The 14,249-nt window shown below is 44.4% G+C and overlaps 2 non-coding genes across 3 annotated transcripts; both read left to right on the top strand.

The window, feature by feature from the left end:
• The first annotated feature begins 7,629 nt into the window (after positions 1–7,629).
• Positions 7,630–12,324, top strand: LOC103633488 (uncharacterized). 2 transcript variants are annotated; one of them, XR_002263694.2, is made up of 3 exons: positions 7,630–7,770; positions 8,071–8,224; positions 9,552–12,324. It is a non-coding gene; the product is annotated as an uncharacterized protein (transcript). The 2 variants fall into 2 exon arrangements; XR_002263691.2 differs by having other exon boundaries at positions 7,630–8,224.
• On the top strand, positions 8,702–8,784 carry LOC111589851 (small nucleolar RNA snoR77Y). The gene has a single exon (XR_004851683.1). It is a non-coding gene; the product is annotated as a small nucleolar RNA snoR77Y (small nucleolar RNA).
• Positions 12,325–14,249: the final 1,925 nt, after the last annotated feature.

Genomic DNA, 14,249 nt, shown 5'->3' with positions numbered 1-14,249 from the left:
TATATATGTTTTATAACAGCAAATGAAGCCTAAAATTACGGCGTGAAAATTGTGTGTAGCCGATCGTTCACGGGTTCTGGCTCGGGCGGATTCCAGCGTAAAACGTGAGCTAAAACAACGTAAATTAATACGAAATTTAGCGTAAATCATTTATCTGTTTCGTAACAACAAATAGGTCCGGAGATTACGGCGTGAAAATTATGTGTGGTCGAGTGCGCAGGTTCTGGCTTGAATGGATTTTAGCGTAAACGTGAACCTAAACATCGTAAATTAGTATGAATGTTAGCGTAAATCGTATATCTGTTTCGTAATGGCGAATGGAGCCGAAATTTACGGCGCAAAAATCACGCGTCACCGGACGTACGCGGGTTTTGGCTCGGACGGATTTATGCGTAAAACATGAACCAAAACAACGTAAATGAGTACGAATTTTAGCGTAAATCATTCATCTGTTTCATAATAACGAATGTAGACCGAATATATCTCTCTGCGCACGAGGTTGTCATCAAATGCATCAAGAAATATCGTAAATTGGAGTAAATACAACAAGAAGTGATCTGAGGTAATTGTGGCGTAAAATGCAAGCTAACCATCTACAGGAGAACTGTTTTAGATTTTACAATAAGATATAAGAGATAATTATTCCTGTACTCAACTATGATAATGTCGTGTTTACATTTTAGTTGTTGGTACATACACGCAAAACTATGTTCCACCGTAACACCATTGTTAGCAAAAAAGTGAGTTCAAAAGGCTCTTCCAGCTTTCCTAATGTGGAGAAAACCATCGAGGTCCATATCTGCAAACGTAACATGAACTGTTAATATGATCTTTCCTTGTTAATATGATCATCTTTTCTAGCTTGTTATGACTAACATAACCTACAGTCTAAACTGAATGCACACTTGAGTTAGAAGATCAGATTACCAAAAGAAAAATCTCTTGAGTTAGAAGATCAGATTACGACGAAAAGGTGCAAATATACACACCCTGCTACATTAAAACTCAGTTCTCTTTTCATCTGAATCCTTAATCTAAAGCCATGCTACACTGAATCTCCTGCTTACCTAAGTTCACTTCAGTTTTAGACTATGCAAACAAACAGATGCATATGGCTATAAGCCCCTCTACATCCAATTACTTGAAAAACGGTTTCATTTTTATGCAATATTGAGTTATAGAAATCAATGAAGGCCCTCTCAAATTCCAGCAAAGAAATGTTTAGAAAATTAGAATCAAGCAGTGATCATAAATAGTAGTAATTGGTAAAAGTCTATCTACTATAGCATACGGCACTGACGATCACAACTACAAATAGTATTGATAATTGAACCTGTACACATACATGAAAGATGCAAAAGTCTATTAGGAGAGGCAATAATTCCTCAAAATGTATCAAATTAGGTTACACCATGCTAATAAAAGTTTGAACAATTATTCCGATTCTAGAAAACCAAGAAACCATTCAAGCATCTTCAAAACACATTATCATAACTGATAGAGGGTCGCGACAACTGAGCTGATTGAAAGTGTGGATGTACACACAGACTACCCAAATCAGAGTTATAGCCGATACAGAATTGGGGTGCCTATATCTTTTTTTTATAAATCATGTAGTTGCTCCTAGGTTTGTCCAGTTTATTTAGGGAAAATATAACTTGGATCTACGTATTTACCAAAAGAACATAAAAATGATATAGAACTGGTGGTCTACGTGTTTATAATGCGGAGCGTACACGAGATCTGGTAATTGAGCATAATAACACATTCAAATTAGCATAAAAGACGTATTTAGGAATAAAAATCACAAGAGCAGGGCGATATGAGTAAAGAATGCACCAGAACCAGGAGGGGCACTTGGCGATGAGGTTGTCGCCGGCGAGGATGAACCCGGGTATGGAGAGGAAGCCCTTCTCGAGGAAGACAAACGGTGTACGGGCCCGTGACGGGAAGTTCGTAGGGCGCGGAGGCAGCGCGGGCGTGGTCCGGAGCGGGCGAGGGCGTGGATGGATCGCTGGTTGTCGGCGGCTGGGCGAGTCCGGAGGGGGCGAGGGTGCGAACGGGTCGTCGGTGCCCGGCGGCTGGGCAAGCCCGGAGGGGGCAAGGACGCGGACGCATCACCGGTGCCCGGCGGCTGGGCGAGTTCAGAGGGGGCGAGGACGCAGACGGATCTGAGCGAGGATGGAGGTGGTGGCCGGCGGCTGGGCAAGGACGCAGACGCTAGGGTTCGGCCGCCGCGAGAGTTACGGGAGAGATGAGCTGAAAAAATGAGTGCTCGGTTCCTTGATTCGTGGGCCCGATAGACGTAAGCTGCCCAGATTGCGGGGACACGATCTTTTCGTGGGCCCGGATGCCACGAAACATGCGCACACCAAAAGTGTGTAAAACGTAACAAGATTGAGCATAACGCGTAGTTATAATTGACGTAGCTAGGTGGCACAGTCAGCCAAAAAAGCGTGCGCGCCTGGTCGATACGGTGCGGTCAGCGCACCTGGTCGGGGCTTCCATTAGTTAGAGAGAGCTCAGGGCTCTAAATACTATATATATATATATTAAGGCTCTAATGGGTAGGCTGCCTCCCCTGGTTCTGCCTTCAGCCAATCTGCACCGTCCATCTATATGCGTCAAATCATCACCGTTCGTCGCCTCTGCTTCAAGCCTCCTCCATCCATCGATCGCAACTGCTCCTCTCTCCCCGCTCCCCGCAGCCCCACGGCACATCCCTCGTTCCCCCCTGCTCCGCAAGCGAGCGCGGGCCGTGCGCGTCGCGACCACTTCCACCACCTCCTCCACTCCCCTCCCGCTCCAGCTCTAGCTCGTCTCTCTCCTCGCCTCGCGTAGGGTTTCGCTTCCCGTCTCGCCGTCGTCAGCATGGGGGACAAGTAAGTATCCGCTCCGTGCCCCCTATCTCTCTCTGCATCTCCTAGGGTTTCGACGCCTCACTTTGATTCCCCTCCTCGATCTACTCTCCCAGCTACGATGACGAAGGCGAGCCGATCGTGAACCTCGACGAACGGGAACCCTCCCCTGAGCATCAGCCGTATGAAGACCCCGATGACGACCTCGACGACGGCGGCGATTGGACCCGCGACCGCTCTCCGACCCCCGTCCACGGCGACAACGGCGGGGCAGGGTCCTCCCCCAAGCCCCGAAAGCACCTTCTCAAGAAGAGCGGCGGTGGAGACATGCCCAGCGATGACGGGCTAGATGACTTTGGGTTGGCGGACGAGGACGCGGACCCTTCGGCTGAGGAGAGGAAGAGGAAGGGCCACGCGAGCAAAGAGCCCCTGTTCCCCTCCCCTTCCGCTCGAGTCCGTCGCCGTCGCTCTGCCCTCGTATCCCCTCCCACGACACCGAGACAATGACGGCGCAGACCGCGGAGGAGCTCACCACCCAGATCGAGCAGCAGAAGCTCGAGGAGCAGAAGACCGAGGTGAGATTTCGCACACACTCCTGTCGTTTTCGCAACCCTAGCTAGCTCTCACTACTCCCTTCGCATCAACTGCATCCCACTCCCCTCATCTGCGTGAGCCGCAACCGTCGTCCGCCGAGCCGCCGATGCCACGCCAGGCCTCCACGCCGAGCCTCCGCGCGAGGCGCGACCGCGCCTCCGAGCTCTGTCGCCCCGGACCACCGGCGCAGGGTAGCCGTGAGCTTCGATTGGACCTGCCCGCGACCAGGCTGAGGCGCCGCCTACCCGAGCTCCGCCCAGGCCGCCCGCCTGCTCGGCAGGACGACTGGACGAGCTCCTCTCCGCGGGCGCTGAGCAGCCGAGCTCCTCTCGCGGACGCGCGGAGGCCTTCAGACCGAGGCGCCGAGAAGAAGGACGACCGCGTGCTCGTGCCAGATTTGGGGTCGCTCACCAGCATCCTTTATATTGATTAAGCTTTATTGGAAAGTCGATGGTCATACTGGGTTCTAAATGATTGCATTCCTTTATATTTTTCTCTATTTTCTACAGGTTCAATGTATCTCTATCTATTGAAATTTCAAATCATCACCCCAATATGCCTTAGTTGATGTTCTGTATGCAAGCAACAATGGATTTATGAGGTATGTTTTCTCTAATATGATATGATTTCAGAAAATCATATATGTCATAGTTTACTCTCCGCACAACATCTAGGCTTAGTGGTTTAATCTATATTGGGGCTCCAACATTTGTGGTTGGATTGCTGCAAGACAACGACATAGTTGTTGAAGTATGTTCTACCTCTGCAATTCATTGACATTAGTTTACTTCAGGACACTGCAAATCTACGTTACTACTGCCTTCAGCAAAATGCGTGACATGACTTAGTTCAGTGGGTCTGGAGGCTATCTCCAGTAGTGATCTTATTTGTGATTGTGTACCGTCGCAACACACGGGCATATAATAGACGAATGGCGTTTTTAGTATATTTGTTTATTATACAGAAATGTCCTTTTAGTATATTTGTTTATTATACAGAAATGTGCTCCAAAGCATCTTCCTTTTAGTATATTTGTTTATTATATCAGTTGTCGATCATAATTTGGTTTTAATAATGTGATTGTGCCAGATTAGTTGGATTTAATAATTTGGTTTCTAAGGTGCAGCAGCCATAGGATCTCCCAACAAGGAGGATCTTGCAACAACGACATTGATCAAGAATTGGATGTTGGAAATTCTGGTTTGGCATTGTTACTTCTCTTACTCCTGTTTCATGTCCCACTCTGAGGTGACTGGTGTTGGTAATCATGTAATTTTTCCTTCGTGCTTCTATTCTTCCTATACGCTTTAGGCATGGCATGTTGTGTACTAACATTTTGATTAACAATACAACACATGGTCATACATATGGTATTGTTGCACTATTTTTTCTATTGCAACGCAGGGGTATTCAACCAGGACACCTCAGATTGGGACTGGGAGGAGGACGAGGAGACGATTTGGTGCTACCAGGGTCAGGCCCCATCTCCTAGAAATGGACCTTCCTCCTTTGCCTAGGCAGCTTGTGCATCAGGCTACTCTTCACCAATAGGTACCCTCATCCTCCCCCTTCCTGTGGCTCTTGATTTGGTGTTTTCAACCCGTTTTTGTGGTTTGTTCTTGCAAAATCTCATAACACATGGTCACAAATACACTAACATCAATCTATCGTGAAATGCCTTTATTTGCTAGACAAAATCGTTTTTTATCCCGTGTGTTTGCAGAGCGGGCAGCCCGCCTCCCACTGATAACACAGCGGCAGTGCACTACGCCCTGTGCTTTTTCACTCTCACTGAGCTTGCTCAACGACTGGGTCATCTACAATTGAGTGACCAAATAAAATCAGTAAAGTTGCAAAAGAGCATTACATCCATATTTTTAGATAAAACATGTTACCAAAGAAATTATTGTATTCAGGCGTTAAACAACATGTATCTTGCAAATTTTCCATTATCCAAGCTTAATCTTTGATTCATGTGGGCCAGACAAAATCATGTGACTGCCAACAAAATCCTGGCACTGCCATCGCTTTTTGGGGGGTGGGGTCATGTTTTAACATTCTTCTTACAGTCTGACTGAGTATATCCTCGAAATTTGAACAATTTAAGCTTGAATTTAAATTGTGCATATAAAAATATGTGGTGATTTTAGTTTAAATCTATTGTGCAGTTTACTTTATACACCAGAACCAAAGAAACTGTGCGATCAGATTCTACAACGCACAACTGATGTCTGCCACCGATTCATGTGGAGCATATTGTTTGATGCGAGGACATGACATACACTTCATGAGACACATTAACTTTAGGCAAGAAATGTTAATGTAATATTTTAGATGCAATGTTTCATTTATTAAATACCCGTGCGGTGCCCACCCCCACCCGTCCACACGGGGGACAGTTGGCGTCCTCCCCACACCCGCGCATTGGTGAGCACCAACAGGAGGAGAAGGACCCCACTGCCGCTTTCGTGAACACCCGAGCCGGCCCCGCCGAGGCAGCACCAACAGGAGAAGGACCCCGTCAGCATCTACAGGATCGTCTCAGTGGGTGCCCCCGCGTGTTGCCGGATGAGCGGATCCACTAGTTTGTCGGTCCTCCAGTGGCGGCGGCGGCGGCGGAGCGTCGTCGGCACGGACAAGTTCGCGTTCCTTGTTCCCCAATCTATTTGATTGGAAGCGAAAGTCACACAAGAAGTTGTTCTCAAACTCGCACGGTATGAGTTTGTAAGAATGCCTCGCTTCCTGGAAGAGCTCTTATCTCTGATTAATGCCTTTTTAATATGGTCTCGTGATCCATTTGTAGAGGGGTCTAAACTTGTCGAGAGGAGCGAAGAAACCTTGTTGTCAGCGTGTCTCCACTTGGTGAGTGATGTTTGGGTAGTTTTGCTATGAACAACAATTTGTTGCTGTTGTTGTACTTGTGGAGGGGCTTGCGTTCACTAAAGTTTAGGTGGATGCATTTGTTTATTGTTGCCCCCCATCAAGAATCCAGGTTTCAATTCAGCGAGGAATGCTATCCAGAATTCCAGATCATGGAGGTGCAGTCATTACCTGCACCAGAAGAACTTAAGCTATATTCTTAAATTTTTTATAAGCCAGTTAATTGAATAGCAAGCTTTCTATAGTACAGTTCTATTTTTTGTGGCTGAATGCATTGTGAAACACCATTTTTACTGTGGCCCAGATGTGTATCGCTCACGGTCCTACATCTCCAAACCCCCTTGTACTGTACTGTGCAATGTTTTGCTTGATACACAACTGAAGCCTAAAATGTAAAGTGTACGCGTTTTGAAGAAGATTGAGGAGCTCTTAAGTAACAACTGCTTGGTATGCTGCAGTTTCAAGACATGGCTCACAAGTTTCAGGATGCAGGAACACAAGATGTACCTACTCGTTCGTTGTCTTTTTGCTAACATTTTTACTAGCATCAGTACGTTACTTGGGTCACGAGAATTTCTACAGGTGAGCTCGTTTTCTTGATTAAGAGAATAAATCTCGGCGCGGCCCCTCGGCGTCAACCAGAAGGTGCCGCCCATCACTCCCCTCTCCCCCCTTGCAACAACGACATCCTCCCCTCTCCCCCCTTGGAACAACGACATCGAAGGTTCCTACAACAACGGGGTTGACGACCAGTTCCTGGGCCCTCCCCTGAACGTAACAAGCATTCACGTATATCTTAGCATTTTGTTCCTATTAGTAGGTTGGCACATAGGTAATGACTTTTTTACATGCCTCAACACAGCTGTACAAATCCATTGTTTCTTGGTTTCAGTATCCACCCCAAAACGCCATTCGTACATAAAGTGTGAACCTTGAACCTTGCATAGAGGCTTTGCTTACGAGCTCTAAATTGGTTTACTCTAACATCACTGGAAAGTTATCCGTATGTACACAATGTGACCAAGCATACTATATTTAATACCTTTTTGGTGAAATTTAGCTCACACTAGAGCTCCCCAACACATTTAGCTCACAGTCTAGATGTACCAAAAAAGACTACAGTTAAATTTAAGCGGACCAACAAGAATAATTTGGTACTTAATTTTCCGGTTCTCATATTCACCCCAAATATGACTTTGTTATAGTTTTCTCACATAGTCCTCTGTTTATATCCACTACTATTCTATATGAGCCTACTGTGGGCGTCCACAGTACTCACCATGCCCCCGCCCTTCCCACCGCACAGCATATTCTGCCCCGTGCATCCGTAGGTGGCTTTGTTTTCTTTTTCTTACTGAACAATGTCATGTTTCCTATTCCCAGGCGATAATGAACTTCGTTTATCTTGCCATTGGAGCAAGGCTTGCTTCAACACTTCGTAAGTAGATTATTTCCTATCCATATTTTTTCATAACCATTACTAGGCATAAATCTTCATTTGGTTTCAGGAGCAGTGCTTTCTTCAACACTTCGTAAGTGTATTATTTCCTGTACAGAATTTATCATTACCATTACTAGGCAGAAATCATCATTTGGTTTCATAATTTGCTAACTGTAGTAAATGGTTACTTATACAGAAGACTTGTTTTCCCAAATTTAGGTGATTTCTGCTATAGTTTACTCACCCAGTACACATACCTTTCTTACTGCGTTCGTTCGGTTCATCGCTCGGTGGAAGCGCTATGGCGGAGCTCGGCAGTAGACCTCACCGTGGACTCAGGAGACCGGCATCCCCAATCGTAGCGAGAGGGACGACCAGCGGGACACAGTCCAAGCGGCAAGGCTTCCCCATGGTAGATACGAGGTGATTTCTAGAGTTCAATTATCCAGAGGTATGGATCTTGCTCCATTCATCCTCGATTTGGAAATCAACATGGTTATCCAACTAGAATCAAAGCCTTCAACCTAACTGTGTTGGCTCGATTAGTCCTCTATGCATTTAGGGTTAACTTGATACATATTAGATTCCAGTTTTGGAAAAGTAAGAATACAAAATGCATGACCATATTGTTAATCTGTTCTTGTGATTTTGCAAGAAGTATATGTTGTCGAATTAATTTAAAATTAACACTACCGAAAGCCAAAGGCAATTGCAACTCTATAGAAGAGATTGACCAATTTCTGGGTTGTGTTGTAATGATGTGCCAAAAGTTCCCTCTCCTGATTTCATAATTAATTGAATTGCAATTGCTGGCAGATTTTGTACCATCAGCCTTGTTGGCACTTTTTTTTGTTGATGCTTGCTTTTTTTGGTCCATGAACTCTTAAATCATTGCAGTTCAAAATTATAAAGTAGTGTGCTCACAGTTGAGCCTGTGATGATTAGCTATACATTTGGAATTACCGTCAGTTTTACTTGTGAAGACAGTTGTCTGGCTTTATGAGGCTTTTGTTCCACACATCTATATTCTATCTGTTTTACCATGTTTCAGTTTCATATCATTAGATTACTATGAATTTCCATAGGATATGCGTTATGATTATTTCCCTGTGGTGCTTTGAATATGCCTAGGCAGTTTATTCATTTTCTTCACATGTGGATTGGAGCCTGATGACAGTGGCTGTGTTTTATTTAAACTGCATATTGTTGTTGCCAGTAGTCACCCAACAGTGGCTGTGTTTTATTTAAACTGCATATCTAGGACGGTCTGAGGCCATTTGGTGACATATGGGTCTTTACGACAATTGGTGTCCAGATATTAATAAAAAGCCTCGTAAAGCTGGCTGTGCATTATTTAAACTGCATATTGTTGTTGCCAGTAGTCACCTAACAACTAAATCTTTCGAGTTTGAGTTGTAATTGCCTTTGGCTTTCCATAATTGTATATTTTATTGATGTGCGAGATGCACCAGTATAGAACCCTTTCATTAGAAAATTAGTTTTTGTTGTGTTTCTGCTGCCTTTCAAATCCTATTCCTGTTATATGTGTGGGAGCTAGCTTACTATGTTGCTTAATACATTGTTACTTGCATAGTTGCATTGTAAAATGTACACATCATTAATTCTTATTTTATTTCTTTGGTTCCTGTAAAAATACTAGACCAATTGACTTAAGAAAATAACTGCTACTAGACCAATTGACTTAAGAGGGTGTTTTTCTTCGTAACACCATCTTCTATAGCTATGCTTTTCTTTGATCACTTTTGTTCCTTACACAGCGTGATCCTGCCCGAGGAGATTTCAAAGGTCTTGGAAATCCAGCCATCGCCGTCGGGTATCCCACCCCCGAGCCTGCGCCCCCACCAACCCCGCCCCCGAGTTCACCCGCCACCAAGCTCGTCGCCGGGTATTCCGCGCCCCACCAAACTGTTAGAATTGAAGTATCATCTCTGCATAAGTGTATATGTCCTTTATTTACTTGAATTGATTTAGTCAACAGTCTGTCTTTTGCCTAAAATTATGGCTCTGGACTGTTCTGTTCCATCCAAAAGCAGTACAATATCTTCCCTATATGTAAACATATTGTGTATTAACATTTTATCAAATGATAATCTATGTGCCGTTAAAATACACAAACTAACATTTGATCGTACACTTTTCAAAAGGATACTATGGCATGTAGACCTATTGATCCTGAAGAATAACTTAGATAGATGTCTCAAGAAGTTCGTGGTTATTGTTGTCTGTGTGATTATAGCAATGTATTTCATGGCAATCTTTATAGCATGGTAGTAGCTTTGTTTAGATTGAAGTGATTTTTCTTTGACAGTCAAAACACATGTATTAGCATGTTCATAACAGATGCACACTTAAGATAGTAGAAGTAATGCATTCTATTGACTTACTAGGCATCATATGAACCTAGCTCATTTCCTAACACGAACTGTTTTTAGTTCGACTCTTTGATAAAGTTCATACAATAATTGACAATTCACAATCTGATTTAGTTTTCAGTTCACACAATCTGACTCACACAATTTGACTAAGTTTTCTAGACTGAATCAGCATTAGATTCATTGTTCTGGACTGAATGTAACAAGGTTGTGGTACACACGAATTCTGAAGATTATACAATGGCCAAGTGCTGTGAAAAACAGACTGACGACTGCTGGAGATTATACTATGGCCATGCAGATGTGTGCCAAGATGATCTATATAACCATCAAAACTACTAAATGAGGGCTCTATCCTTAGTAGGAAGCCAAGGCAGCTGCATCAGGGAATGAGACACCTGCAGGAGCAAGTTCTGATGCACCACCCTTTTCAATGATACCAAAGTTCTCACACATAATGCATTCACCAACAATTATTGGGTTCCATAGCATAATGCATTGAGGAAATCTGCTACTGGTTGCATTCAACAACAGTTTTCAAACACAATCTGTAGCTTTATTGGCAACTACAATCAGGTTTACATCAGGTTTCGTAGATATAATGTACAGCTATAACATGCTTCATCTTTTTTTTTCTGTCTTGTACTCTTTATGCAGTCCAAGATGAGAATACATCTCAATTTCACATGGGCTATATATAAGGTCAAAATTCATAAGCAAAGTAAGCAAGTGATGTAGAAAAAAATGCAAACAATATGCTACTGTAAGTCTTTCCTAATTTTAACTTATTAGAAGTCAGTAAGCATTTTTTAACAATTGTGGTTGACAACAAAATAAAGAATGAGCTTTGGACCCTTGGAATTTATGTCCAAAGTTTCAATGGTGATTTACTTTATGAGCCATGTCATGTTTATGATGAGACTGGGCATGCATTTACAACCTTTAACAAAAACAGGGAGAAATGTATGAACCTACCTATTGAGATATCACAATATATTGCACCTACGAGGTTGGTGGCAACATTAGGTTTTTTTTGCCATAACATCATTTCTGTTTTCATGAGCATCTGTAGATTTTTTTATTTCATTGCACAACATAGATTTTTTTTAGTTTTGGTTCTTCATATAACGTCTATAATGGCTTTAGTTGTTTGCTCCGAAGCACTACTCATTAGTATTCCATATACACAATTTTAGTGATTGCTCCTCTACTATTTGGATTTAATGCTTCTATAGTCAATAAATCAGCATATTTCTTCTTTAATTTAATATTTTGGTCTAAAATTCAGGTCCAGCGAATGTTCGTTGATGTTCGATTGATGATCGAGGTTTGCATTAAAATAAAGATATGTAGACTGAAAATGTATTTTATATGCACAAATTAGCTATGGTTTGTAGGGGAAAATCATCTTATTTTTCATACTGCTTGAATACATGTATTTTATAGGCGTGGGTGCTAGCTTTCAGGAGGTGGTTGGTGGAGTTGGAGGGGTCGATTGGGGAAGAGGGGGAGAGGATGAAGACAACTGCACTGGTGCACTGGAGCTCGACAACCTCGAGAGGGTCAGGTGGGCTTGCTAGCATTTTGCACCAAATCTTCTTTATGTTTCATCTGTTTGGTGTTGTCTTTGTACACTTCAAATGGCTTAATTAATTATCTGTGTCTCAAAGAAAAGAACATCAATTTAGACAGTTAACATTAGGCAATCAAGAGATGTATTTGAAAAAAAGAATTAGTTGAGAAGGCTTGTCTACATATGACCTCCAGTGATTTCGAGAACTAATGGGAAGTACTACTGAAGATTGTGCAACGTTAGGGGGAGGACCCTGCCCGCCCCTCGGAATTATTAAAGCTGAAGTGCGTCTAATCAACTGAAATTTGTGTGCAGTTTTGTTATGGCAGTACAAAACACTCATCTAATTAGCAGTGCACGAGAAAAAGGACATCCTATATGAGTGTCATATTGGTCATGACACTAGCTTCATATTGAGCTGCTTGTTTACACGAGCTTGCGATTGCCTTTTAGGACCGATGATTATAGATATTAACTTTTTCCTATGTGTCATGTTTATTGATTTCAATATGTACGGTTATGATTTATCTTTTCTCATCAAATAATGTGAGATATTGAGGTGCATGATAAATTATGTATTCTTTATCTCCATGTAATCATTATGCACTAACATTTGATAACGAGAGCATAGAATGACAAATAGTGATTCTACGTCTCAATGCATCTTATCATTACATGTTGATTCTATAGCAAGGTTACGGGCGTACACCTATTATATTCTTTAATTAGGATCTGTTGCATGCATGATTGGCGTTTCCTTAATTAGGATCTGGTGCATGCACGTTCTCTTTGCCTGATTATTGTGTTTTCTTCTTTTTATTCCGTGTTTCCTCTCTGTAGGACATGTATGTTTATATATTCCTTAATTAGGATTTGTTGCATGCATGATTGATGTTTTCGTATCTATGTTTAATCACGACTTCTTTCCATATATATATATATACTACTATATAAGACGTTAGTGTAGACGTACACAATTTGTGGTGCACGGTTCTGCCACCGCCGACATCCTCTCCGCGACGCACGCCCGCGCAAAACCTTCCAACTGCGCTCTCCACCGCGATCTCCGCGCGCCGTCTCTCTCGCTGTCCAGCCGCGTCCACTCTCCCATGGAAGGACCGCGATCTGCGCGCGCACCGTTCCTCTCCCCGTTACTCCTCTCCCCATTACCGCGCTCGAGTCAGTGGGAGGTCCGCCACCTCCGCCTCGCCCCGCCGTCAATGGAAGGTCCCAGTCTCTCCCCACCATGCCCCCGCCCACGCGTCCCCGCTCCCGCGCTGAGATCTCGCGCCCGTAGACACCGCAACAGTGCCCTCGGCCCGCCGCGCGATCTCCAGCCCCCACCCCGTTCGCCTTCGTCAAACCCCTCCGCCGCGGTAATGGAGGCTTGAGATTGAGCAGATCCGCCATCCCGTGCCCACGCCCACGCCCTCGCCCTCGCCCTCGCCCCGACACGCATTCACCCTGGCCCCGCTGCCATGCGCCGCCATACCCTCGCCCCATCCTTCCCTGCCCCCGCACCACATCCAACACGCAGATTCAGCGCCATCGCCGCGAGCATATAGAGGCACCGCGCGGACATGACGACGTCGTGTGCTGTGGTGAAGGAGGTCGTCCTGAACTGGTTGGCCACGATGCCTCACCTTCCTCAAGCTCCACGACGCCTTCACCCTCGCGAGCTAGCAACGCCTTCCTCTCCGTTGTTCGTGTACGCCAAGACCAGCCGACTTGAGTTGGTGCTGCAGGTGCTCGGCGAAATGCCTAGCAGGAATGTGGTCTCGCGGACCATGCTCGCCGCCTCACTGGTGAGGGGTGGCCAGCGACACTACACACTCTTTCCTCCCGTGTAGCCCACGACTCCCATGCCTGCACAGTCGCGCTCACAGCGATGTTCTCGTCCTCACCCAAGAAGTCTAACTTATTTGGCCACACGTGGGATAGAGCACGCGGTAAACCATGCCTCTATGCCTTGCACACGCATATCTCACTATCGCTATTTCTGCAACCTTTTCGTTTCTCTTCTCTGATCTGCTCATGAGAAATGGAATATCATCGCATCGAGTTTGTCCATCCTAACAATGTGTTCACTTTGCAGGCAAGTCTGATGTTGAAAGGATCTTCAAGAAAGTCTTCGAGGACCTGTCAGACAAGAACACGGGGCTCCTGGACATCAACTCCCGCCACGTCGCTACCCTCATGGTTTACAAGTGAGAATTTCGTTTCTTATTAACCGCTTTGCTTCAGTGTTGGATCAATGACCTGTATGTGATGTATGTATTGACTACGCTTCCCCTTTCTCAATTATGGCTTTCACCAGTTCAATCATCAGGCAGTTGGTTGGACCTCACAAGGACCCTCCTTACATGAACACCATCACCGAGAAATATATGTAAAATTGCCCATGCTTCATACACATTTTATTTGGGGGCTATGTTCCATTTTCAATTTCTTTATCACAAATGGGAGCCATGGACATCATGGTCGATCAGTTCGAGCACTGTGCATCTGCC

Source organism: Zea mays, chromosome 7, assembly GCF_902167145.1.
Source record: "Zea mays cultivar B73 chromosome 7, Zm-B73-REFERENCE-NAM-5.0, whole genome shotgun sequence".
Taxonomy (NCBI): Eukaryota; Viridiplantae; Streptophyta; class Magnoliopsida; order Poales; family Poaceae; genus Zea; species Zea mays.
Note: the sequence above shows the minus strand (reverse complement) of the source record. Positions and strands in the feature narration are given on the sequence as shown.